The sequence below is a fragment of the Erithacus rubecula genome, assembly GCF_903797595.1.
Source record: "Erithacus rubecula genome assembly, chromosome: 3".
Classification (NCBI taxonomy): domain Eukaryota; kingdom Metazoa; phylum Chordata; class Aves; order Passeriformes; family Muscicapidae; genus Erithacus; species Erithacus rubecula.
The window spans coordinates 62,953,971-62,978,968 of record NC_136689.1 but is presented as its reverse complement, the minus strand read 5'-3'; the positions used below and the strand labels follow the sequence as shown (position 1 = coordinate 62,978,968).

Here is a 24,998-nt window from a genome sequence, read left to right as displayed (position 1 = left end):
TTGCCTTGAGACAGCTGTGTTGAATTTCTGCCTCTACCACTGAGTTTCTCGTGTTGAGACTTGAGAGATTCTGTTACACCAAACCTTTGCAGCCACCCACTAATGGTGAGTGCTGCACTTTGCCTGACTTGAGATACCCAGGCACAAGTTCTGAGTTTAGGCAAGCACAGTTGTTCCAGTGACAGTTTGGTGCAAAATACTGCAAAAGTGCAAGGTACATTAAAAAAAAAAAAATCAAGGTCTAGGTGATGTAAGATCCAAAATTAGCCAACACTTTTGGCACATCTTTTAATCTCTGTCTCTTAATCTTTCTGTGCTTCTGTTTTCTGCTGTAAACTGAAGATACCAGTACCACATCAGCTTTTAATGACTCAGAAGATGAAGTTGTTAGTGTTGTGAAGCAGACACTTGGTGGCTAAATAACGGAAAAGATGATGAAGAAACTGGTAGTAAACAGAGCCAAGCAGTGAGCACAGCTCAGTTTGCACACTGGCTTCGTTTGCGTAAACACCCTTGCTTTTGGCATCCTCCGACTTCTTGCTGCTTCACCTCACAATCTTAGCATTTAAAAGGTATTATTAAAGCTTACTTACTAGCCTCTAAAATACCAAACTGAAAACCCAAGAAATTCCACTGTATCGAACCACAAACTTCTCCTGTGAGTCATCGACGTGTTGGGACCTCAAGCTGCAGGGCAGGTTTCTGTTGTGTGAGCTGGGCAGCGTGTGCTGGTGTGCCCTGCCTGGACCTGGCACAGGGCTCTGGAGAGGGGAATCTCTCCCATCAGTGACTGTTCATCATCATGTGTCAGTTTCACGCTGTTGTCAAGAAAACCCCTGAAGCCACAAGGAATACTCACTGGTGGGAAAGGTCTCTAGAGAGGAACACCTTTAATGTCATTTCCCAGTTGGTTTTGAGACTGGCTGAAGCCATTGCTGCTGGAAAAACAGGAGGTGTAGTGGTCCTGCCTCCTGCCTGTCTCAGGTGCTCGTTCCCCGTGCACACTGCCCTTCTCACTTGTCTGTCTGCTGACCCCACCAGGGAAGAGGTAGTGGCACCCAGAGCAAGTTATGGCTGCATCACTGGGGTTGGCTTTTTGGGCTGGGTTGGTTGTTCCCTGATCACACCCTTGCTGGAGCTGGAGGCAGTGGCAGTGGCAGACAGGGATGGACAGTGCAGAGGCAGGAGTTGCCTTGAGCCTCTTGCTCGAACTTATGGTGAAACTGTGTTGTAAGCCTCTGTTTGCCATCTGTGAGCAGCAGGCTTTTTTGAGCTTCTTTAATTGCCCAAAAGCAGGTCTAGGTTTTCATGATAACAAGAGGTGTATTCCCATTTCTGCTTTCTTTGTTTTGCCTTCCAGAACCCTCCTTGTCCTGATGAATTTCCAGACTTCACAAGTGGTAAAGGTTCTTAATGCATGACTTTAGGAATTTTATTGTACTGGTAAGCCAGCAGAAAACTGAACTGGTCTCAGCTGACACCTTGATGAAAAATGAAATAAAACATTCGCTCTAAAATTTGGCGTAAAACTTTTGTTCAGAATTTTAAAAATTGGTTAAGATTTAAGAAATTAAAAAAGAAGTCCAGAAAACTAAACTTTATTGTAGCTGACACTGACAGCTTTGAATATGTATTTATAGATTTTTGCATTTGAATGCTAAATATTGGGAAAAGAAAACTGGGGTAGTACAAAGAGAATCTGCTGGATATAGACCATGGTGAAAATAGGTGCTTTCAGAGGGAGTTAAAATAGGGAGGAAGGTGTAAGAATGGTATACCAGTTAACAACATTCCAAATAAATACCTGCAAGCATATTTATGAAAATGAAAGAATGGAGGAAGGAGCTTAATTCTGCTCTTTTGATTTCAGGAAACAATAAACTGTATTTTTATGGAATAGAACACCATTATAATTGTAGTTAGATACCAGGCTTGAGCTGGAAAGGAATGGTCAAGGGTAATGTAAAAAAAATTGAATTCCTATGGAAACAAAAAAAGTAGCAGTGAACTGGGACTTGAAAGCTATGTATAAGCCAGTTCAGATTTCTCTCAGAATACAGAAGTGGAAACTGTGCACGTCTTTAATTCTGCCTCACCTTTATGTCTGTGTCTTCTTTATTGCTAATTGAGCGTGGAGTAAGAAATGCTACAGAATTTGACATTTGCTGAAGCGTGAACTCCAGCGTGTTAGGAAGGTCATGAAGAAAATGGTAGTTGTGACAAGAGAAACAAAAAGTAAGATTTCAGCAGTTGTTCTTTCAAGTATTTCTATTACAGGAGGCAGTTGACTTTGGAATGAAACTAAGACCAGTCTTTTGAGGCCAATAACAATTACATTTTCTAAGAACCAAGATTTCTTATGAGCATTTAGAAGAATATGGTTTTTTGTTTCATTTTCTGGGGATTTCTTAAAATCCTTGCATCTCAGAATTGATATTTGGGTTGCTGTGAGTATGAAAGGTAACTTTAAATGGAGGGTATGTGTGTGTGCATGTGTTTGTGTGTAAAAAAGCAACAAATGAAAAACCCTACAGCCACCACTAACATATAATTATCTGAAATACACATGTAAATAGCAAAATTCCAGAGAATCTTGGTTAAGAGAGCCTTCTTGCAGATTTATGGTCAACTACATCTTAAATGGCTACTTTGAAAAAGGGAAAGACTTGTGGTCTCATATTTTCACAATTGACTTTGTAGGGCTTCAGAACTATGCAAGTTTTCCTGTTGACTCCTGACAGTATTTTCAGACTTCGAAGTTTTCAGTCCACTGGGCTTTGCAGTTGTGATAGTGTAACTGTGTCTCACATCCAGCCCAATAAACTGTCCAAGAACATTGTTACCATTTAAAAATTCCTTGTTCTAATTAATTGTCCTTAATAAAAAAGATACCAGAAGAATTTGCAAGCATAATTACTGTTTCCTTCAAACTTACCTCTGTCACTGTTACTATGCTTGAAAGGGCTTGTGTCCCAAATACTTGCCTGCTGCTCCAGGTGAGGGTTCTTGCCTGTGGAAGGAATTCCCAGTCCTTAGCTGGGCAGACAGGCATGCAGAACCTTGGTCAGGGAGCTCAGTAACAACACAGTTGTCTGTATGTTAGGTAGGAGCATCTGATTGACCTAACCCTTTGCAAAATGATTGAAAAGATGAGAACTGCATTTTTTCTTACCACAGTCAGTTGCTACTTTCAAAACAGTCACTCATAGCCCATCTAAATGTATTCAGGAAACTTTGCAAAATACTCTGTTTTGAGAGTTGTGTTGTTCTGTTTTCAGTTTTTAATCCAGGAATTGTTCCCTTTCATGCTGTGTATTTTGTGTTTCTTCTTACAATCAAATTGCAAACTGCTGTAAATATTTATGCTGGAAAACATAAAGGAGACTTCCTAGAGCCACACATTTTCAGAGAGCTGGTTATACCAGTATGGAGTTCCTAGGCTGGTTCATTCTTTGGTATGTTGGACTTCTATGTTAAGCATTTTAGTTCAGTAATGGATTATGAGATTATGGAGAGAGAAACTGGGGCTCTTAGTTGGAAAAGTAAGATTTTCCTTGCTATGTGAAAACGGATGAATAAAACTGGACTTTATGTTTCCAAATCACATGTGTTGGGTAAAGTGCAGTCTTTCCCACCACTTGTTTAAATGTATCATTACTCACAATATTTACATTAAGAGGAAGGAGGGGGAAAATCAAACACCATGGCAGATTTTTGGAACCTTCAGTAAAGCATTTATGGGGGAAGTAGGGAAGCTCTAGTACAGTAGGTAAAGCAGCGCTGTTTGTGTTTAAATAAAAGCTTTTTAAATGCCTTTAAAACTTCTCTCAGAATGAGGCTGCTCAGAGAGTGTGCTGGCTTAGCAATTCCTGTATGACCTTTGGTGACAGGCTGAAGAAGAAATGTCTTTGTAAGGAACCACAAGTTGTGAAAAGCAGAAGGAGGATTTTTGCTAAGGCAAAGCTGAAAAGTCTCTGCACTTGAAAATTTTATTTTTGTCATATGCATGTGGCCAATTCAGTAAACTGGATTTAACATCTTTGATTACCAACAGAAACAGTAAGTAGAGAATGCATGTCCACATTTTAAATACCCCATGAACCCCATGAATTCCTGTGTGTTTAAAAGATAAGTTCCCAGCAAGTGCCCTTTGTAAATCCCAGGACAGACCTCTTGAGCTGAAACTGAGAAAGGTTTGGAATGAGCTGCAGGGAGGAAAAGCAGCGGTTCAGCAGGAGCCCGTGGTGTAGTGTCGCTACAAAACAACTGTGTGTGTGTTCCTAGTTACCTATGAAATATGTGGCTTACTCCCTGCCAGCAGTGGTAGTCATGGAATATCCAGAGCACACTGCATGATTTCCTCTGATTTTTGGCCTAATTTTAGGGGCTGGGAAGTAGGGTAAGTTAATATTAAATGGCATTGTTTTTAACTACTGAGTTCTGTTAAGTCAGATGGGAGATTGCAGGCTTGTTCTTACTCTAAAGGTTGCAATGCAGACAGAATACAGAGCCAGGAAGAAGAAAAAAGTGTTTGGAAATGGCACTTAAAATATAAGTGCTTTGGTGGTTTTGTTGTTCCATTACCTGTAAGGAATCTCTGACCACTATGCTTTTTTGAGGAGAAGTGTATGTCTCATACTCAGATGTATGGATTTTACCTTTCTTCCTGCTTTAGGATTTCTTATAGAAGGAAATATTTCTGTCACATGTCCATGAAGAAAGCACAATGGTGTATGTACTAATAGTGTTTAAAACACTGTATTTTATAATTTTTATTAGCAGAGTACCTAAGATGCCCAAGTACTCCTGAAATTCTCCACTGTCGAGAGGCAGAGCAAAATATGTGCATCTCATAGTCTAATGCTGGAATCGTGAAAGAGAATTTCCTTCTTCAATATAAGGGCAGTGCTTTTGTGGCTGAGAGGCAGATTAGGAGCTGTGAAAATACTAAACTTTATTGAAGAAATGATTTAGTAATTTTCAAACCTATCTTTATGTAGTTTACAATGAGGACATGTTGCATTTGTCTCAAGTATCGCATGTATTTATTAGGAGGTAGAATAGTACCCTTTATTGTGTTAACAGTTTATGGAACATTTAATTTTGTTTTCCCCTGGTGTATTTTTCTTTATTTTAAACAACATACATTTCTGTGACAATAAAATACTGTGTTTATTTTAGAACACTGCCTACATGTGCTATATCCAGATATATGTGTCCATTAGTATGTTCAGAATAGTGTTTTCCTTGTGTGTTTTTTTTTCTTTTCTTTCTTAAAATTCTGAAATGGTGATGTAACTTTTGGAGATGCCAGGAGAAATTGCTGTTCTCATACCAGATGGTTTTACTTTTGTCAGACTTATGAAATGCAATTGGTCCTTAGTGCCCTTTGAGCAAGGTCTGGTACCAGAATTGCTGCAGAACCTGGCTGCCATTCCTCTTCATGTACATGAAGTCCATTGCTGCAGTGGAAGAAAGCAAGCCAGTTTGTCTTGTTTGGCTGCTAAAATGTGGGTCTGTTTCTCTCTTTAAAGGGTCAATCTTCTCTCTCTTAGACTCATTAATTAGGCTAAAATCCTATCCTAGAATGAGAGGGCATCATACACAGATGATGTGCCCTGGGGGCACATCCCAGAGCTCGTGGGACATTTTCATAGGCACCCAGGTGGGATATGGGCTTGGCAAAAAGCACATTTTAATTATTAATACCTCCCCAGTATCTTATGACTGACTTCTATCATGCTTCTTCAAAAATAAATAAATTGTATAGTCTCCTTTAAGACTTGATTTTTTTAACAGCTTTTTTTTTTTTCTTCTGTGCTTTTTTTCTTTTCTACCATTCTGTCTGCTAATGCAAGTATGATCTACAGATAATGGGCATCTAGGAAACAGAAAAATTCGTAGTGTCATCTTATTCCTGTCTGATTTTTCCTCCTGTTTTTAGACCTGAAAAACCTTTGATATTGAGAACATCTCACACATTTCAGTTTGCTCCTTGAGCAAAGTTGTAGATACAAAAAATATGGTTAAAGTGTGTTCTTCAGGAATAACATCTATATAGTGCTCTGAGAAAGCAGAACAAGAAGTTGGCTTTAGAGAACCCATGTTTGAAGTATGGGATACCTGTATGTAACATGCTTGGGAAGTGAGGACAAGTAATGGATTTTCAGTATATCTGAAAAGTGACCTCATTATTTTAGGCAGTGTTTTTACAGTGTCATCAAGATAAAAAAGAAAGTGTGCATATGGCTGCATTTCTCATAGGTCTATATAAACACATTTTGGATTGCTTGAAAATACAGAGAAAAGGGTTAATATTGGAATATTTTCCCAACTTTTTTTTTAGTGCTTTTGTTTAGTTCTTGTTTTGGGGAAGGGTGAGGAGGGGGTACAGGCAGAGCAGTCCTCTGTTTTCCCTTTTGTAGGAGACTCATATTCTTACAGCTTTTCTTTTGAATGCTCAATGTCCATGCTTTAGCAAAACACTGACGAGATTTTCCAGTAGATCTCTTTAGTCAAAGGAAACCTGTGTGTGATAAGCAGGCTGATGTGCCCCACATGCCTCCCAGCCTCCTTTCTTGCGTCACTTTGAGGCCTCAAGGGTAAAAGATAGATTGAAGCCATTAGAATGTATTTTTCTGTCGACCTCAGTATTGCCTGCAGTCAAGTGGTGAAATCTTATAAATGCTGCTTGTGAATTTCTGCTTCTCAGTTTGACTGCTAAACCACAATTTGCACAGCATGGCCAGTGACAGTCCTAGTTCACCAGCATTGGCCTTCTGTAGTTGGATGTATTCATTTATAAAAACTGTTAAAAATACTTGGAAACAGGTGAGAATATGAACATTAATTTCTTACAAGTGCAAAATGCTGGCCTGAAAAGGATGTAGTGGTCAGTGTTTTCCAGAGCTGAAAGTTTCTGGCTAATCACATAGTTCTTCAAGGGTATTCAGAAATATGAAATATTTTAAAATCTACTGTTATGAAGAAAAAGGATGTATGAGACAAAGACTGATGTTAAGATAACAGAAAAGGGTTAATGCAGATGCACCTTTTTGTAGTGGTTATACCTGCAAGTAAATTGCAGTCTTACATTTCTAGGAAACACTGTCCTAAAATGTGTTTCTTGAGCCAATGTTTTAAGTAATAGGCTTTTTCTCCAAGAGGCTTTAAAAACACAATTTTGGCACCAGTAACTAAGGCAGTATTTTACAGAAGAGCCCCCAGTAAGTGGAAAGCAAGCTGGTAATCAGTTTTGATTAACGGATCTGCATTCTGTTATTTAAATGTTTATATCCTGATTAGCATTTAGGCTGTATTTAAATATGCAATTTTATTTTAGCAAAATATGAGGCATGGAGAATGGAGATAATCTTTCAGATGCTAAATGCTGGGGATTTAAGGTAAAAAATGTGCCTCAGCCCACCTCCCTCAGCCTTGTAAAGTGATACTGATGTGACTGATATTTTCACTTCAGTTGTGGGATTATGGAGTTTCATAATTAGGTATGACTAAAGGAAAAAGTTTTTGTGTCGCTTAAGTTACAAAACTAAGTTTTAATTTAAGTATTAAGACTTTTGTTCATGAACTAAATGTATCCTGCTCCTCATTTTGTTAAAGACAAAGCAAGTTGAGCAGGTACAAAAGTTTGTAAGTTTTTTCTCGATTAATTTAAGAATTACCAATCTGTGATAGCATCTGATCATTTAAATCTGCATTTCCAGTGCTTCATATGTGTGTGGAGAATAGCTACTATTCCTTATATTGCTCATAATGTGTTTTTTCCATGCAAAAGCACTGATTCTGACAACAGTTGGTAGGTACCAGAGATAGTGGTTTGCTTTGCCAATTCACTTCGGCTGCACAGTTGATACTTCGTGGCTGAAGGAGCGTGCACATCTTTCTGGGTTGCATATCCCAACTTTGTGAAAAACTGACTGATTCAACAGAAAGGTTGGCCTGCCACGTAAGCATGCCATAAAAAACGAGCATCTGACAGCTCTGTGGCTTGAAATACTGAATCTGACACAGGCATATGGAAAATTCATGCAACAGGGACACTGTATCAAAACAATTTCTGTAGAGAGGCAAAACGGAATCCTTTCCCTCCCTTCCTCCCCTCCTTTGCTTTCTCGTGACTCTGTTTTTATGTTGTTTGCTTCTTACCCTTTGCCTTTTAAACGATGCCTCTTTAAAAACTGGCATCTTACCCAAGGATTGAGCTGTTCTCAAAAACTTTTTAGGCAGAGTGATTTAACTTTGAAGGGGAATATTCACACAGGGATAACATTAGGAAGGTGGGACACTTCTGAAAAACCATGGCTTCTCTTCCCCTTGATGTGACTGCCTGAAAGGAAATGTACTGTGCTTGTGAGTTGGACAGGGCATTCCTGCACAGGATTGCTTGACTCTTCCTTATTCCAAAGCAAGCTCAATATCCTTTCTGTGCTTTTTGATGATGCAAACCTTTTCTCCCCTCCACCTGCTGTATTTATGTTGCATTAGGTTTGACATCCTCTACAAGTTTTCTTATTAGTCTTGTACCTGAGCTTGTAGAGCAAAGACTTCTGTTTACACAGAAGGACTTTTGTTGTTGAGCTGGCAGAGGTTTTGAGGACTGGGAAGGGATAGAAAGTAAACATATGCAAGCAACAAATGGAACAATCGCCCTCCTCTCATAGCAAGCAAGTCTGACTGATATTACTGGCTTATTTTTTTCATAATTTTCTTTTTTTTTCCTCCCCTTCTGCTTTTCACATTTTTCACCAACTGTCATTGGGGTTTCCATATTTTTAGCTGCACTTGTTTCAACAGACCTTTGAAAATAAGATATTGCTGTTACAACTACCACAAGTAAAGAAGCGGAGGCACAGGAGGATTAAGAGACAGCTTAACCAAGGTGTGTAGGCACCCACACTCCACTAAAGCCTGAGGAGCTGTTGTGCCCAAAGTCCTTGCTGGATCGTGCCTTGGAATGGTCACTTAGGGTCATGCTGGGAAATGAAGCTGGGTCTTTCCTGGTTGGCCTGGGTAGCAGTGTTACTGCTGACCCAGTGTTTTCCAGCAGAACCCTTTCCTAAAATATTTCTGGTTCTCTTTACCAGAGCCTCCCACTCATGTATTTGTGCCTGCACTACAGGGTATAGGTTAATGAAATACAGCTGTGTTTGTCCAGGGGCCCATGCCTAACACTGCCAGTGGGACACGACTGAGCAGCATCACCAGCTACCCAGTCTGCACTTTCCTCTTAGGAGTTTTATCTGAGGGAAACTCTCTGTGGTGAATGAATTACTGAAATGAAGCGCCTGAAGACACAGTTAGACTTCCATTCATCCTGAGAAGTAATTAACATCTGGATATCTTGCTGCTGAGAATTAATTTCCTTCAGTAGTGGCCAAGTCCTTTGCTGTGTCCCTGCAACTGTGTTTGTGTCTTTTGTTTGGCTGGCTGTTGCAGTGAGTATGGCAGGTGTGCTGCTGAACGTGAAGAACTGTGTGTAGGGCGAGCCTGTGCCGTGGACTAGGGCACATACTCTTGATTTTGAATCACCAGCAGGTTCAGTGGAGCCTGGCCCCAGTTGTGTACAGGCTGTGGAATTCTCATCTGTATGCAACCTCTGTGAAACAGCTGACTTCATGCCTGTGGAACTGCACTAGCCTAGGAACCATAAAACATGAATCACAGGAATGAGATCCTCATGGGAAGATAGAGGGAATAGACTTTTGCTGCCCAGAGGGAGGAAAACTTATTCTCCACCACTGTTGCCATCTGTGTGCTCAGGAGTGCTGAGGACCTTGGTGGGATGAAAATCCACATGGGTTTATGCTTTATGTGTGGCCACGTGAGAAAAATGTGTTTGGTAAATGAATTTTAAAAAGCCTAGTTTATTTCTTCTGCTTCATATGTAAATCCCAACGTGAGAACTGCAGATCTGCTTACTTAGTGTTTAGAAGTTGTAGAGGGCTAATGATGCTGCAGTGTGGGTGCGTGAAGCCACACTGCTGCTTTTTGTGTCGTGTCAATTTTTTTGTCATGTGCAAATCATCCAGGAGTCTGCTAACACATGGAGAAAGAGATGTCTCACTCCTGATAAGTTGCTTCTTTGCTCCCTTGGTAAAACTGCTGGCTCCACACATTGCTCAGCTTCTTTTGGTGCTCTTCTAGCTATTCTAAATATTCATTAAAATAACAATGCAGCCTTCTAAGTAAAAAGCTCATTGGAAAAAAAGATTAGCTTTTTCCAGAAGCAAATCCAATCACCCCACCCATTTTCTTCAGAAACTGGAGCTGAGGAATTGCTACAGGAATGTTCTTCCAAGTCATGGTGGTTGCTTCATCCCTTTCCTAATAACTGCACTCCTGTGGTGATGAAGTACAGAAATGCTTCCAGGCTCAGTGTCAAAATCCTCCATACAGTCTCCAAAAAAGTAATTTGCAGTTAAGTGGATAAATATATTTTCAAAGAAAAGCTTTGTCCATTACTGTCCTTATCTGACACTAATGTTGGAGCATGCAGCTGAGAGAAAGATGGGGGTAAATATTCCAGTATTCCAGCTGAGTCATCTTTGCTTCTTCCTGATAATCCCTTACTATTCATGATTAATGCCCATGGAAATATTTTTAGACATTATTTTATTTGTTCTTCTTTTCCCTTTCTCAATAAAAATTATATATAGAGTATCTTACCTTAAAAATTAGATTAAAAGAACATATTTGAACAAGTAAGACAAGAACTCGAAATTAGAAAAGCAGATTTGTGGGTTTTCATTCAATATTAATTCATTTTAAATATACTCCTGTCCTGTATCAGGCTAAGTCTTTTTCTCTGCAGAAAATGAGAAGCATGTATTCATGTCAAGAGCATAATTCATAGTTATTTTCAGCAGGTGCTTAAAAACATTTATAAATTCCAGCTTATAATGGGGCAATTCACCCTTCACCCCCTGTATGTAAATTTGTAACAGAGGATTCAATAAGGGGTTTGAGTGTATAAATGATACCTTTATTTTCAGTGTGGAATTCCCATTGAGAGGCCAGGCTAAAAATACCGAATGTTTCCACAAACAATTCCTGCACACTGCATGTTGAGTAATACAGCTACAACCAAGCGGAGAGCTTCTGCTGACAGTTTCCCAAATGAATGCAGGAGTCCAAACTGAGTTAGGTTATATATAGTTTTTATAACTGGTCATAAGCTCTTAACAGAAATCCAGATGTGCTTGAATCATGCAGCAGATTAATGACACAAAATGACTGCGGGTGCAGGATGAAGGCTCCTTTTGTGTACCAGAGAGGATACTGTAACTTCCAGTTAATGACTTCAAAATATCTTTCAGAATGCAAAGGAGCAAGTTAAGGCATGTAAACAGAAGTTGCCAGACTTCTTACCAAGGTAATTACATGGTATTGAAATGTGTGACTTGATTTAAAGAAATAATTTTGTATCAGTGATGCCTTTTTCTAATGGAGTGTTTCAATAAATAAATATTTTAAAACTTTAAAACCCCCCAAAAAACCCACCTCAAAACATTCTCAGTAAGTAAAAGGGAAATTCAAAAGGGAAAAGCCAAACGAGGAACTTTACAGGGCAGGCGATGTGTCTTCTAAAACAGTAGAAAATCTTCTTTAAGGGAACCCAAAATATTTTGGTTTTGGAATGTTTAAACGTGGCATATTTTTGAGTGGTTGCTAATCTGAAATGTTAAATTCTGCATGGGGGTTAGTAAGCTTATGAGTCTGGGTGTTTCTCAGTGCTCATGTCCACTATGTAAATAGGTATGTTTGTGCAACGTCAGAAACCTTGACTTTTCTTTTTCCTGCTCCTGCCACACTGTATGTTCTTTGGGGAAAATCCTGGTTCAGTGATTGGTTGAATTTCATGCCAAAATACGCTCTCTACAGATTAAATCCCTGCAGAGGCAGGTGGATGGCATAGGGAACCTGTTTGTTGTGGCTACATCCAGCAGGTACAAATTTTCTTGTTGCTCAGGATTTACTCACAGGGACTACTGACTCATTTATTTGGCAAATAATTTGATTAGGGTCAGGCTGTCACTGGATTAGTTTCACCAGTATCTCTGTAAGAATGGTTTAAACTACAATATGTAATTGGAAGCAATGTGGGAGAGGTCAGCCACCCTTTGTGGAGTTTTTGTCTTGATTTTTGCCACAGTTGATACAGTTTCACCCCTGAAAGTGAACAAAAGATCCTTGTAGACCAGTCAGCACTGCCCTTTGACACTCAGGTCAGTCACTGTGTCACAGAGTCCGCACAGGACTGTAATTTCCACTCCAACAAATCTGGTTTACAGCTACCATTGGACACGACTTACACCAGCAGCTGTTTTAGCCTAACATATGCCCACGAGTAGCTGTATTTTTCACTCTGTGTATTTAAAGTCTAAGCTGTTAATAATGGTTGAACTCTGCCTAAGCTTATTTTCAGGGTTTTTTTTTTGGCAGAGTATTTTAATTATTGTCATGGACTGGCTGCATGTTTCCTTTGTGTTGTGAAGCTTTCACACAGTGGCTTTTTGCTTGCCTTAACTTCTGTAGAAATCCACCTTTGAGAAAAGGGTAACATTTGCACCAAGTTCTCTACTTCCTTTGGAAACATAGAAAAAGGAAAACATGTTTCCTGTTAGTGGATGTTTTAATTTGTGTTTCTGTTTGCATGAGAATATCTCCCAAATGTACAGAGAGGGATTTATTTCAGGGTGCTGAGACCTGAGAACTTTCAGGGTTTTTTGGATTTTTTTATTCCTTGCAGTAGGATTATATTCACTGTTTGTCCAATTTTTAAACTAATTTCTAAACATTATGGGAATTGTAATGTAGTCATCTCCATGAAAAGTTGTATTATGAACACACCAGGTTTGGTTTTGTTGTTTTAGGTTTTTTTTTATTTTTTAACCAGTGACTTCTCTAGGCTGGCTATGAGTGGGACTGTTTAGAGGCACTGGTGGCTGTGTTGGGTGTGGTCAGGTACCCTTTAGTCTTTCATCACTGTATTTGTTAATGGTACAGGGTGTAATCCTGATAAAACTTCCTGAAAGTAGCCAAACGTTTGTGCATGGGTTTGTTTGTTTGTTTGTTTTTGTGTTAGGTTTTTGCTTGTTTTTCTTTTGTTTTCTTTGGGGATAATAAGGATGCTGATGGGCATTTTTCTGTTCCTAAGGCAAGCACAGTATTGATACAGAGGTGTTTTCTCTTGGGAAATCAGAATTTAGTCTGGTTTTTCTGTGTGCATACTTAATCCTTTAGACTTGTAATATTCTCTGAAATTCCCACAGTTTTCTGCAAACAGCTTTATTATTAGATATGCGTTTTCTGAAGTCTCTGTTTAGGTTACCTTCAATATCCTGATGATATTGAGCTGACACCAAGCAGTCAGCCCATATGTGGGGGAAGGGAGAAGTGGAGAGGGAACAGGGATAGAACAAGGGGTTAAGGAGGAATCAGAACTATGTAATTTACATATCTCTATGGGAAATATCTACATCTAGTTATGAAAGAAACTTTCTTAGATGTTTCCACAAACTTATTTTTTTTTCTATTTGCCTGAAGTAAAGATATCGGAGAGAGATAAGAGATTACAAGAGGCTGTGGTGGAGATTCTCATAGGAGTTTTCCTGTTCCAGAGAAGATTGTTTTTTAAATTACTGATACGCTCTGAAAATATGTAGAAGAAAAGGTAAGAATGAGGATAGATGGTTGGTGCAAAAAACACCCAACAAAATTAGATCCAGATGGAGGAAGCAAAGGCTGTCGCACATTTATTCCTCTTTCCCATTATCTTCAGCACAACGTGAGGAGCTCTGTGCTATATTTATGTATTGGAACAGAGAGTAAGAAGGTAGTAATGATTTGTTGTCAGCATGTTGTGCTTTCTTTAATTTACAGCATCATGACTGTGCTGTGGTGCCATAAACAGAGAATACAGCCTTTGTCCCGCTCGGTGCCAGCGGAACCGAGAGCGATGTGCGCGGCTGGCAAGGGCTGCGCAACAGAGTCCCCATTCATCGCTGCCGTGGGGCGCTTTGCTGTGCCTGTGCTACGTAAGCCATTCGTGGTGTGACCCAGGACGCTGCACACAGTAATACTGGCCAGGGGTATCCAGCTGTTGTGTGAGATACTGAGAAGGGAATAAAGGTACCTTATTGCAGCTGGGGGCTGGGGCACGCCTTCACCAGCTCATTCAATTCAAGTATTACAACCCATTCCCTCAGCAACCATCACATGACAGGTGCTGGAAGCAGTAATGAGCTGCTGCACTAGACATCCTTCTTGCACAAAAATACTCAGTTTTCCCCTTTATGAACCTAATGCCAATCCACGTGATTCTATGACCAGACTGGTAAGAGAAAGCTGTTTCTGAAAATACGGCATGAGTTACCAACCTCATGCTATAAGGGTGATGTAGGAACTATAAAACATATTTTTGTCATTGAGCTCTGAAAAGTTACTGCCATTAGCTATTGGAACTTCCTGAAGATATATCCACCTGCCTTTTGTAGTTAGTATTCTGCCCAAGATTATGCAAAATAATATTAGTAAGTAGAATGTTTTGGCTTATCATGGAAAGAAGGAAAAGAGCTGCTGAAATACACCAGATGTTGGTGATGGTGAAAATACTGCCTTGCCATCCCAAATATTGTCTGATGAAGTAAGATTCTGTAAAATATTCTCTTCAATTAAAGTGATGAGTCTCAGTGTTTTCTTTTGGAGGGCTAAATAACTGAAATCAGACATTTCCCAGAGTCACAGATTGTCTTTGCCTTTGTTCTGTCTGCCCTGTGCCAGGGAGGCACTGGACATTGGCAAAAAGTCTTGCTTTTCCTGGCTTTTGTTATCACTACTCCTCAGTGTGACCTTGCAAAGTGACTAGAATTGCTGGAGAAACTTCAGGCAAAAGCTAGTTTTGGTTCAGCCAGGTGTGGTTTAAGTCACTGATTACTGAGTTAGCACAAGCAAAAAATGTAAACATAAACCAAATCACACAAAGACTGTTGCTATATATTCTATTCAACCTATTTCTCTACAGTTTTGGCCAAGGTGTTTTATAGCTACAAAAATCAGAGAATCCAGCTCTACATAGGTGTCTTTTGCCTTTATAATGTCTCTAAGGGGAAATATTTCCTAGAGTTAAAGAAAGAAAATTTCAGATCATGTTTCTGATTATTTTTTTAAGCTCCTTTTTTTCCTGTTTTGTCTTCAGTTATGTGGCAACCGAGATGCTGATCCAATCATATCCTTAAATCTTATTTGGGAACAGGTCTTGATGCTGAAGAGCATCCTTAAAATTCATGCACTAGAAGCACTTTATTGAATCATGTAGCACTTTGTCTTCTAGAGCAATAACACTTTATTGTGATTATGAATGACATTAACATGAACTATTACTTTTACTTGGGGACCAAACCTGATGCATTAAATCACTGTCAGACTTGGGCTTGCAGGATGATACATCTAAATAGTCTTCAGATACTAGCCTGTTTAACTGATAGTAATTTTTGGGGGTTCTGGCCATCACAGTGATGAATTACTGAAAATTATTGGAGAGTGTTGTAACTACAAATTTTAGTATTCATAAATATATATGAGCAGGAAGTGCTGATAAAAATTCTAGGTAATTTTTCATGGCTTTGGGGCTTTTTTTCACGTGACTGTAAAATTGAAAATAACCAGTTGAATCATTTTATTAGAAGGCAGCATCCATTCCTTACATATATAATCACATCTTCCATAGTTGAGCCATGCAAAAAACCCCTTTTGTTTTGTTGTTTTTGTTTTTGCATTTGAAATTAAATTGGATTTAAAGGATGTATACATGTAAAGTTAGGGAATGTTCCAGTTCTGGAACAAAACCAAGTGCTCTGTGTCTGTTCAAGTTTACCTATTTTTAAAATAGAATACTTAATTGAGGATAGCTCCTAGCTGTGCTTAGCTAGGCTTTGAGTGTACAAATGCTTTCTGTGTCTTATTTGGGTTCCTGAGGAGGCAATGCTCAAGTATTATTTAAGTATTGGGTTTCAGGCTGAATGTTTTCTCTCTGCTTGTTTTGCAAGCACCTAAAATTATTGTAACTGAGAGAAGAGGGAAAAGTGTAGTTTATGCTTTTGCTAACAATATGTATGTAATCAGCACCTCCTGGTTAATGAATTAGTTGGCTGTTTCTTTCATACAGCAGTAGCAGGGAAAACTGCTGGGATAATCATCAAGTGTTGGCAGAGGGATTCAGCAATGTATATATCAGTTAATATTTCCTTTAAATAGTTTTTAAACTAGATCAAAATTTTGAATGGGCCCCCTACACGTCTAAATATTTTTCAGGAGCTGAGGCAAATAAAATATTATAAACGTGCAGTATTTAATTACTTTCTTAGACCTCAAGGAAGCACACAGAATGGTTTTATTCCCCTTTCACAATGCAATCACAGTTTGCAGAATAAACTCCTAATTTTGAATCTAAAATGTGGAACATAATTGAAGGTTTTGCTTGGGTTTTTTTTGTAACCCAGAAAGGCCTCCTTTTAATGTCAATATAAATAGCTTTTTCTTCTTAAATGGTGATAAAAAATACATTCTTTCTACAGATATCTTTTGGGACTGTAATGTATTAAATACCTTAGGCTCAACCATACATGCAGAAGCCCCGTTAAAATGTAGAGTTCACTGCTTAGAGCCATCCCAGAACTCGAGTGTTAAGAAGTAGCTGCATCAGCTGAGTAAATTTACCTTTGGGGATGGCTACCAAACCTGTGCCCTCGACAGTGTTATGTTCCAGCAGCCAGACTTGTCTTTAAACACTGTCTCTTGCCAAATGGACTGACAAAAGCCAAAGTGGGCATAGGGCCATTCCCTGAGAACAGAACAGAGGCAGTGCATGGATGGCCACCAAGTGATGGCCAGCTCTTCCTCCCAGTGAGAGCAGCAGCTGCACACAGCAGGTGTGCTTGAGGGGAGGCTCTGGCTTCAGCCTCGCCCCAGTGATGCTCTTCAGCACAGATCTGCTTGTGACGAGCCCCATGCTTTGGGAGTGAAGTGCTGCTGAGGGAGGGAGCCAGACAGCCCCTAGGACAGGCTGGAATTGAGTACTGCACAGGGAACAGCCCTCTGAAGGCAGTGTTTGCTGGGGATGTGTTCAGCATGAGCTTCCTCTTGTTATCTGCATTTAGACAGATGCTTCTGCTGATGGTGGGCATTTGGGGGCTTTTTGAGGGTGTTCTTTTGTTGTTCAGTTTTTTGGGTTTGGTTTTGTTTTGTTTCTTCTGTTTTGGCTTATTTAACAGAACCAACAGTATCTTTTTGTTCAAAAGAAAAAATGCTGTAAGCTTAAGATAAGATTCGTTCATCTTGGCTATAACAGAACAGTAATCCAAACAGACGGCTTGGAATGGGTGTGTTTTTCCCAATTAGTGGTTTTGTAGAGTTTATTATTTACTGTACATGAATGTGAGGTACAGATTCCTTGCTCAGTGATGGTAGCTGCCACCCAAGGACACCAGTGCTGGGGAGCAGGGACTTTTTCTGGGCTTGTACCAAAACCAGGTGCCAGGTAGGGAGGCTGATCCCTGACCAGGCTTCATGACGTGCAGAAGGCTTTGCTCTGAGGCTCTTGGGAAAATCCAAGACCTCTGTTACTTCATGTGTGAAGGTAATTTAAATAATTTCAGTCTGACCTTGGGGATCACTGTGCTGCTTTCTGCCTGGTGGTAGTGACCAGGTCTCAGTGTATTCTGGTGGTTTGGTGTGACCACTTTACTTCTCAATTGGTGAGGCAGTGAAAGCTCATTATTTTCTGTTTAACAACCCTACTGTCCTTCTGTAAGGACAGAAGATTAACCTCTTACCTCTTCTTTGAGGTTTGGTAGCAATATAGTAAATTACAACAATATTTTCATCAAATGTCCAGGAAAAATAAGTTTCTGGATAGACTCAGAATTGTGGGAAGGTGTTTTGCAAATGTCATTTTCTAGTACAATATAGCAGCAGGAAACCATGGTATGTATTTTGCATTTAGAAATAAGATCAATTTAAGCTACAAATAATTGTAGAAGGTGAGATCACCAAGATTAAAAAAGCAGTCCACACAAGTGACTTAAAATTTTGCGTCTGACTGTGTTTGTACTTTTCTCATATCTAAAGGCTGCCAAATTCTAGATGCTGTCTTTCCTGGGAACCAACCAATGCTCTCTGGCATGATTTTCACTTCCCCTTATGTCTATATTTGAAAAAGCATATGTATAGTCCCTAAATGAATATAGTGGTTAACAAGCTATGGATGACAACCCACAAAACATATTTGCTAAAGCAAGTTTCATACTGCTTAATGGAAAACAAATACCAGAACAACTAAACCAGGGATATTGCTATACATGCATATATTTCATGTATGAGAAAAGTTGAAGGAAAAAAATCCCCTTTTGTGTTTCTCTTGGGCGTGCTTCTTCCCTGCTGGAGTTAAGTTACTGTAACTCTGGGGACAGAACTTGGTTCTTCTGTACATATTTATGTTTTCCCTGGTAGGGCAGGACATGCTGTATGGCAGAAACAACTAGTCATTGTCATTGCATGAGTAATAGCTTCATCCTTCTTAGCTCCTAAGGAAGGAATCATCCTTTACATTCTAAGGAAGTAAAGCCAGCAGTGTCCCCCTAAAGCAGCACTGTTAAGTAATTCTGTAGTAAACAGTGTCTCTGTTGTTCCTAAAAGAAAAGAGGCCATGCAGAATTTTCAAGCCTTCTATGATGTGTCTTGTGTGCAGGACATAGGTGATGCTGGAGAGGCTTGGGGAAGGGCTGCATCACCCCTGGCTGAGGGGTGACCTTGGGGGCAGGTGGGGAACATACCATGGCTGGGATAGAGAAGATTTTTCTGCATTTTTCAACTGCAGATTGCCACAGGTGCATGGAGTCCTTGCTGCCCAACCCAGGTAGCACTGAATTTAGAAGTTCATTCAGGTAGTAACTGCTAGCTTGAATACAGCATGAAATTAGAGGTTTTATTACAAAACACTAAAGCTTAGTAGTGTTCTTAACCTTGGATGCTCAGTCTTCAGCCAGAACTTCCTGAAGCTCGCTTATTCTATTAATTTTTTTTTTTTTTAATTTAAAAGTGACTTAAAATGTATTTACTTGCCTTCTTTTATCTGGTGACTCACATAAGTTTCTTCCACATGACTGCTCTGCTGAGAAGGTTAGGAACCTAAGAAGTAAAACTGAGATTTCTGTAACTTTCTGCTTCCTCTATCAAATCCCTTAAGAAATTATCAAACACTGGCAAGGTTTATGATGTCATTAGAGCCTTTTATAACTGCCTAATACTCCAAGTAGAAGAAGAAACTTGGTTATAACATGTTATGTAACCAGATACACTGGTCTTCAAAAACAGAATTTAAAGCCCGTTTTTTTCCATTTTTTTTCAGATGCTTATATAAATACCTTAAGTTCTGGTGAAGTCAGTGAAAGTTGTTAAATGGGCAGCACTTTCTCTGATGTGAACTCAGCTTTGTTTTGTTTTTCTTTTTCCTTAATTTTGGTCTTTAGTTTCCAGATAGTTTGCTGATACTAGTGCACTTGGTATTTAGGCAAAAAGAGGTAACTTCTGTATTAGGTACCTGGTTTTGGTACAGCAGCTGTTGTGGAATGTCCACCCTTCTACCAGGGTTTAGTCCATGAAGTGTTTAAGAAAACAGCCTTGCACAAGCATGCCCATCTAAGTTTTTTTTTTTTTAGTTAACTGCTGTGGGAAACAGTGGTTTTCTGATGAACTTTATACAAACCAGGAAGAAGTGGCCTTTCGCATTTGCTGTAGGTGAACCTGCTGTGGCAGGAGGGTTGTACTAGTCCCCCCACAACCCCAACCGTTCTGTGATTTCAAAATGAGTTGAGGAGTGGCTGCTGGGTACTTTCCAAATGAGTGCAGCCTGCCATCTGTGGCCCACACAAACCTCACTGGGCCAGCTGCTGGTACCCTGTCAGTGAAGCCAGATCTGCCATGCCCTTGCATGAGGCTTTGGCTTCTTTAGAAAAAACGGAGGACGAACAGAAGTATAAAATAAACTTTCTTTTTATTTTCCTTAAAGTTCAGAGAACATGTGTGTGTGTGTGTGTGATATATATGTATATGTATATAAACAGGGAAGCAAAGCCCAGTGTTCCAACAACCCTAATGCATGTGCAAAAATACACTTTTCAGGTAAGCACCCTTGGTCCTGACTATACCACATGTCTGCCCAGTAATGGTTCTGATAAATTGTTTGTCAAAAGCTGCTGTAGTTAAACTCAACAGTTGCTTTGCATGAATTGTGACTCCAAAACAAGTTGCTGAAACTTAGTTAGGCATGTGCTTGTGGACAAGGCTGTACTAAGGCAAGCAGTAGACTTTTTCCCTTTCTTATTTTATGGCCTCTTAGCAACTAACTGCAACCCCCTGATTTTTCTTTCTCAGTAGCTGATTGGAAGGATGCTGGGGTTTTTGTGCACTTCAGGTGACTTGCAGTACTCCACATGGCTACATCATCTTTCATCATTCTGCCTTAGAATTGCTGTTGATGGGCAGGCTGTACTTGACCTTCATCCAGGACTACCAAGGACAGCAAGACTAAAGTCTGTCTTACTTCTGTATTTTAAAATAAAGGGACTGCTTCTCTCATAGTGGGCACTTAGTGCTGGCCAGAGGGCAAGGCAATTTGCCTGCATGCAGAACCACAGGGCTGGACTATCCAAGGAATGGTCTAACCTGCTTACCCTAAGACAGGGTTGGCAAAGTCATTTCTGACAGCAACTAGCATCTCTACAGAACATACAGATATTTGTTCTCATCCTGATAAGAAGGCACAATATATATCGCATATGATGTATATTTATACATACATATAATCTATTCATGTGCTTTTCTTTGTGTCAGAAAACTTTTCTCACTGTCTTGGTAAAGTCTTTTCTCTTTAAATTTGAAAATACATTAATTTCCTGTTTGCATCTTCCTTCTGAACAATTGTAAACTGTTACCTTCTCTGCCTTCAGTTAGTTTCCTTTTGTTTCAATTAGATACTTAATTTATCCTCTTTCAATTCTTCTCTGACTATCTTCTGTCTTGTCCACATATCTCATAGAGAGCAGCAGTGAAACTTGACCAAAATGTTCTTGTTGACATCTAGTAATGGTGAGTGCAGCAGACAGCTTTCCTCACAGACCTCTCTTGCTGTCTGTTCCAGCACAACATTTGCTTTTTTGCAAGAGTGTGATATTGCTGATGCTTATCTACCTTATTGTGTGCTGTAACCTCTAGCTCTTTTCCACAGAACTCCTGCCTAAATGGGAGACTGCAAGTTGGGCAGTGAATGAAAGATACAAACCTGGTTGTGAGGCTGGCCTGGGACAGTGAAATAGAAAAAGGGGTAACAGTGGCTTAGAGGAAAACTACCTGGTTAAATACCTCAGTAAACATTTCACTGAAAAAAAAAAGGACAAAATGTGGAATATTTTTTCGACAGTTACTAAAGCAGATGCCAAAGGGATTTTGGCGTAAAATGTGCTGAAGTTCAGTTGGGGTATCAAGGTTATAAAGTGTTTGAGGCTAGGAGATTGCCAAAGAAATGTTTTGCTTGTATATGCAAGACAGTGTTCTTAATAGTATTAACACTAACATTTGCCTGCTTGCTCTGGTGCCTGCTGAAGTCTGTCACTTTGCAGTCCAGGCTGCTTTTCTGTGTTACCTTTTCATATTCCTTGTGGAAAAAATTTCAGTTCAAGTGATTTGTGTATTAGATAAATTTGGTTCGGTTTGTGTATATGCATTTTCTTGTAAGAATAGTATTTTTGTATGCTTCAAAAAAGGGTAATTTAGATTTTTGTGTGATCTTTTTATCCCACATATGGAAGAGCAGTATTGCCTTGCAGTGTCTGGAGTTGGGATCTATGCAAGTCCCGTGATGGTTTTGGTTGAATGTTCTACACACGCACAGTGAGGTTTTATTCCTGAAAAGAGGGGAAATCCTCACTCATTTAATAAATTTGTCTTCCAGATTGGACAAAAAAAACATGGGTTTTTGTAGTGGTCTAAAATCCTGCAAAATTTCAGCACTGTATTTTTTCCAGTAATCCCAAGATTGTTTGTTCAGCTGCTTTCATTCAGTGTAGCACTTAATGAGAGTATTTTTTAAAAAGAGAGGTGGTTAGAGCACATAAATTTTTTTTTTTTAATTCTTTGACATATACTTGTTCTTTCACACTCCTTTTCCACATTGACACTGTGTGTGTGTGTGTGTAAAGGAGTGTGTGAGAGGCACTCCCAGGAGGGATGTCAGCAGTTTGTGCTCCTGAGTCAGCAGAAGTTGCTGGAAAAAGGACAGAAGTGTGGTAACTGCTGCGGCCAATGCCGCGCTTCGCGTTGTGTTGCCTGATCCCGATTATGGGTCTTAAGCCCCTACTGACAGCCACAATCCCCTTGTTTATGAATCTGTTTCTAAATGCTTTCTTTCTGGGAGTCACACAGCTATGACTGCACCCTGCTTCGTTTCGACATTTCCTTCTTAGCCTGAAGGGAACTCTTTGAAACCTGCTACCCCACGTTGTTTCCATCCTCAGCAGCAAAGGGCATGGTTTCACAGTCCTGTGCAAGGACCAGAGGCTGGCATGGATTTGGGAGCCAGGAGGGAAGGGTGCCCCATCATGGCTGCAAAACCATGTCGTCAAATATCAGCTATGTTCCTTTATAATTTCTGATCCAGCTATTACTGACTTGGCCAAGAACTGGGTTCAAATAATATGGGACTCTGGGATCCCTTTATACACCTTTGGGCTATTTTGGGCTACTTCGAACCAGAATGGCAAAAGTGGAATTGAAATATGTTGTTCAATTCCACGCATGATGTGATCTGGGTTAGAGGGTTTGGGTTGTTTTTTAGTTTTGTGTTATGTTTTTAAGTAGCCAGCTACCTGAATCCACAAAGTAGTGCACTTAATAATCTTACTTTGCTTCTGTCCTTCAGCATGTGCACTGCTATAAAGGCAACAATCACCCGTAGAATTGACCTATGCTCATCTTTCAGGGTCCATTGGTGACTACATTATTTGCTGTTTAGTATGGTCTATGATCGGTGCTAAAATTTGAGTTGCACAGTTTGCAGAAATGCTGAGTTACTATTGTTTCCACGTAATTTTATTCTAAATAATTCTAAAAGATGCTTATACAAAGCTGTGTGTGCTCTCCTGCATAATTACTACAGCAAAATCATGGCAGCATTAAAATGAATAGTCAGAAAGGAGCCCTGCCTGTCTGCTACCTACAGAGAAAATTCTGTCCTACCTTTGCTCTGGAAAGGTCTCTACACCACCAGTTTAAAATATATGACTTTTGCTAAAGTCCCTCAGTTGAAATTAAAGGAAGGGTGAAAAGAACAGGAGCAAAGAGCTGACGTGCCCCTGGAGAGCTCAAAGGAAGGAGCAGTGGATGCAAAGTGAAATCAAATCTCTGCTCTCAGGAAGGTGGGATCTGTGTCCATCTGTTTCCATAAAGGTATGGTAGCGTTTGAGCCATGGGGGGAGCTGGGTGCAATAAGGCAAGTCTTGGGGTCACCCCAGTGAGTAAGCCATTAACTTTTCCTGAATTTTTTTGTAGAAGAACCCAACATGCGCTCCCAATTGTGGCTGAATTGTGATTTTTTTGATTGGTACACAAAATACTTTTGATGCTGAAAGTTAAGTTGAAATTTAACAGTGATTCCTTTGTAGCAGTCCCTTTTGAAGTAGACAGTTGTATAGCTACAAGAAAATGCTACACAAAGGGATAAATTCTGTTTTCAAGTCTGTATTTTATATAAATGTTTTATCAATCTTTTTTTTAAACAATATATGGTAACAGGTATATTTACATAAGGAAATAGGATTTTAAACTATTTCATTGAATATGCAAGTATCCCTGTGCTTGTCTGATTTTTTTTTTTTTTCAAATAATCAGCAGCCTTTGGCAATTCGTACCCTTCTTACAGTAATTTTCAGTAATTTCTTCCTGAGTGCTGATACTCAATTCTCTCTTAAATTTCTCAGAAACTTAAGTTTCTCAGAAAGTTTTTGCATCCATTCACTGGTTAGAAACTGTTTGACTGCTTTTTTAAAGTCCTCATCTTAATTCCTATCACAACATTTCCTAAACTATGTCACTTTTTTTCCTTGTTTTTTTTTTTTAATAGAAAAACCACTGGTGTTCTCAGCTGTGGCTGTGCTGCCATATCCAGCATCCTCATGGCAGGGCTGTGAGCTGGTGAGCAGCTCTTTGCCAGGCTGCTCTGAGAACACCAGTAGTGGTTCTGGTTGCCTCTCCTGAACCAGGTTTAACACCAAGCACAAGGGAAACACCCTGGCCGTGCGATCGCAGCCGCCTTGTGCCCGTCACAGGCTGCCTTGCCTCATGTCACACAGCGCTGTTGTTGGTTATTAAAGGCATCCGTGCTCTCATGCTGGCAGCCTACCAGACCTCTCTTCTTCTAGCTGAGCCTCAAGGCTTATTGTATCAGAGCTCGAGAGAGATGTGCCTGCCCTGGCTGTGTGCTGATGGTGTCAGTCACACAGGTGATGTGGGGTAACTGGCCACTCTTGATCACGCATTCTGTGCCTGATTTAAGGGCCACAGCAGATCCTAGCTCAGGGGAGCAGTGCATGTGGCTGCCACTGGGCAACGGGGTTGAAACCTCAGCCTCATGAGAGTCAAAACAGGCACAGCTTGCTGGGTCCCCACAGTTGGACCAATGATGGTGATACCAAGAACTTGTAATGAATCCTGTGAGTCATTGCAGCTTGACATCTCCATTTCCTATACCTCAGTGCTCAGACGGAGCCCAATCACTACCCCCAGCCACTGCTTCCTTCTTCACCTTCACTCTCCACCTCTGTGGTCTGGGCAGGCAAGATACTTGTAGGAAAGAACCCTGATTTGGACTACCACACTGAAATCCATCCTAGAGAACCAGCATAGAGTGAGAGCCATTCTGTTGTTAT

The 24,998-nt window shown here is 39.9% G+C and overlaps 1 protein-coding gene across 2 annotated transcripts in view; it reads left to right on the top strand.

Moving 5' to 3' along the window:
• HIVEP1 (HIVEP zinc finger 1) overlaps positions 1-24,998 on the top strand; it is a 126,273-nt gene that overhangs the window by 10,287 nt on the left and 90,988 nt on the right. The window lies entirely within an intron of this gene.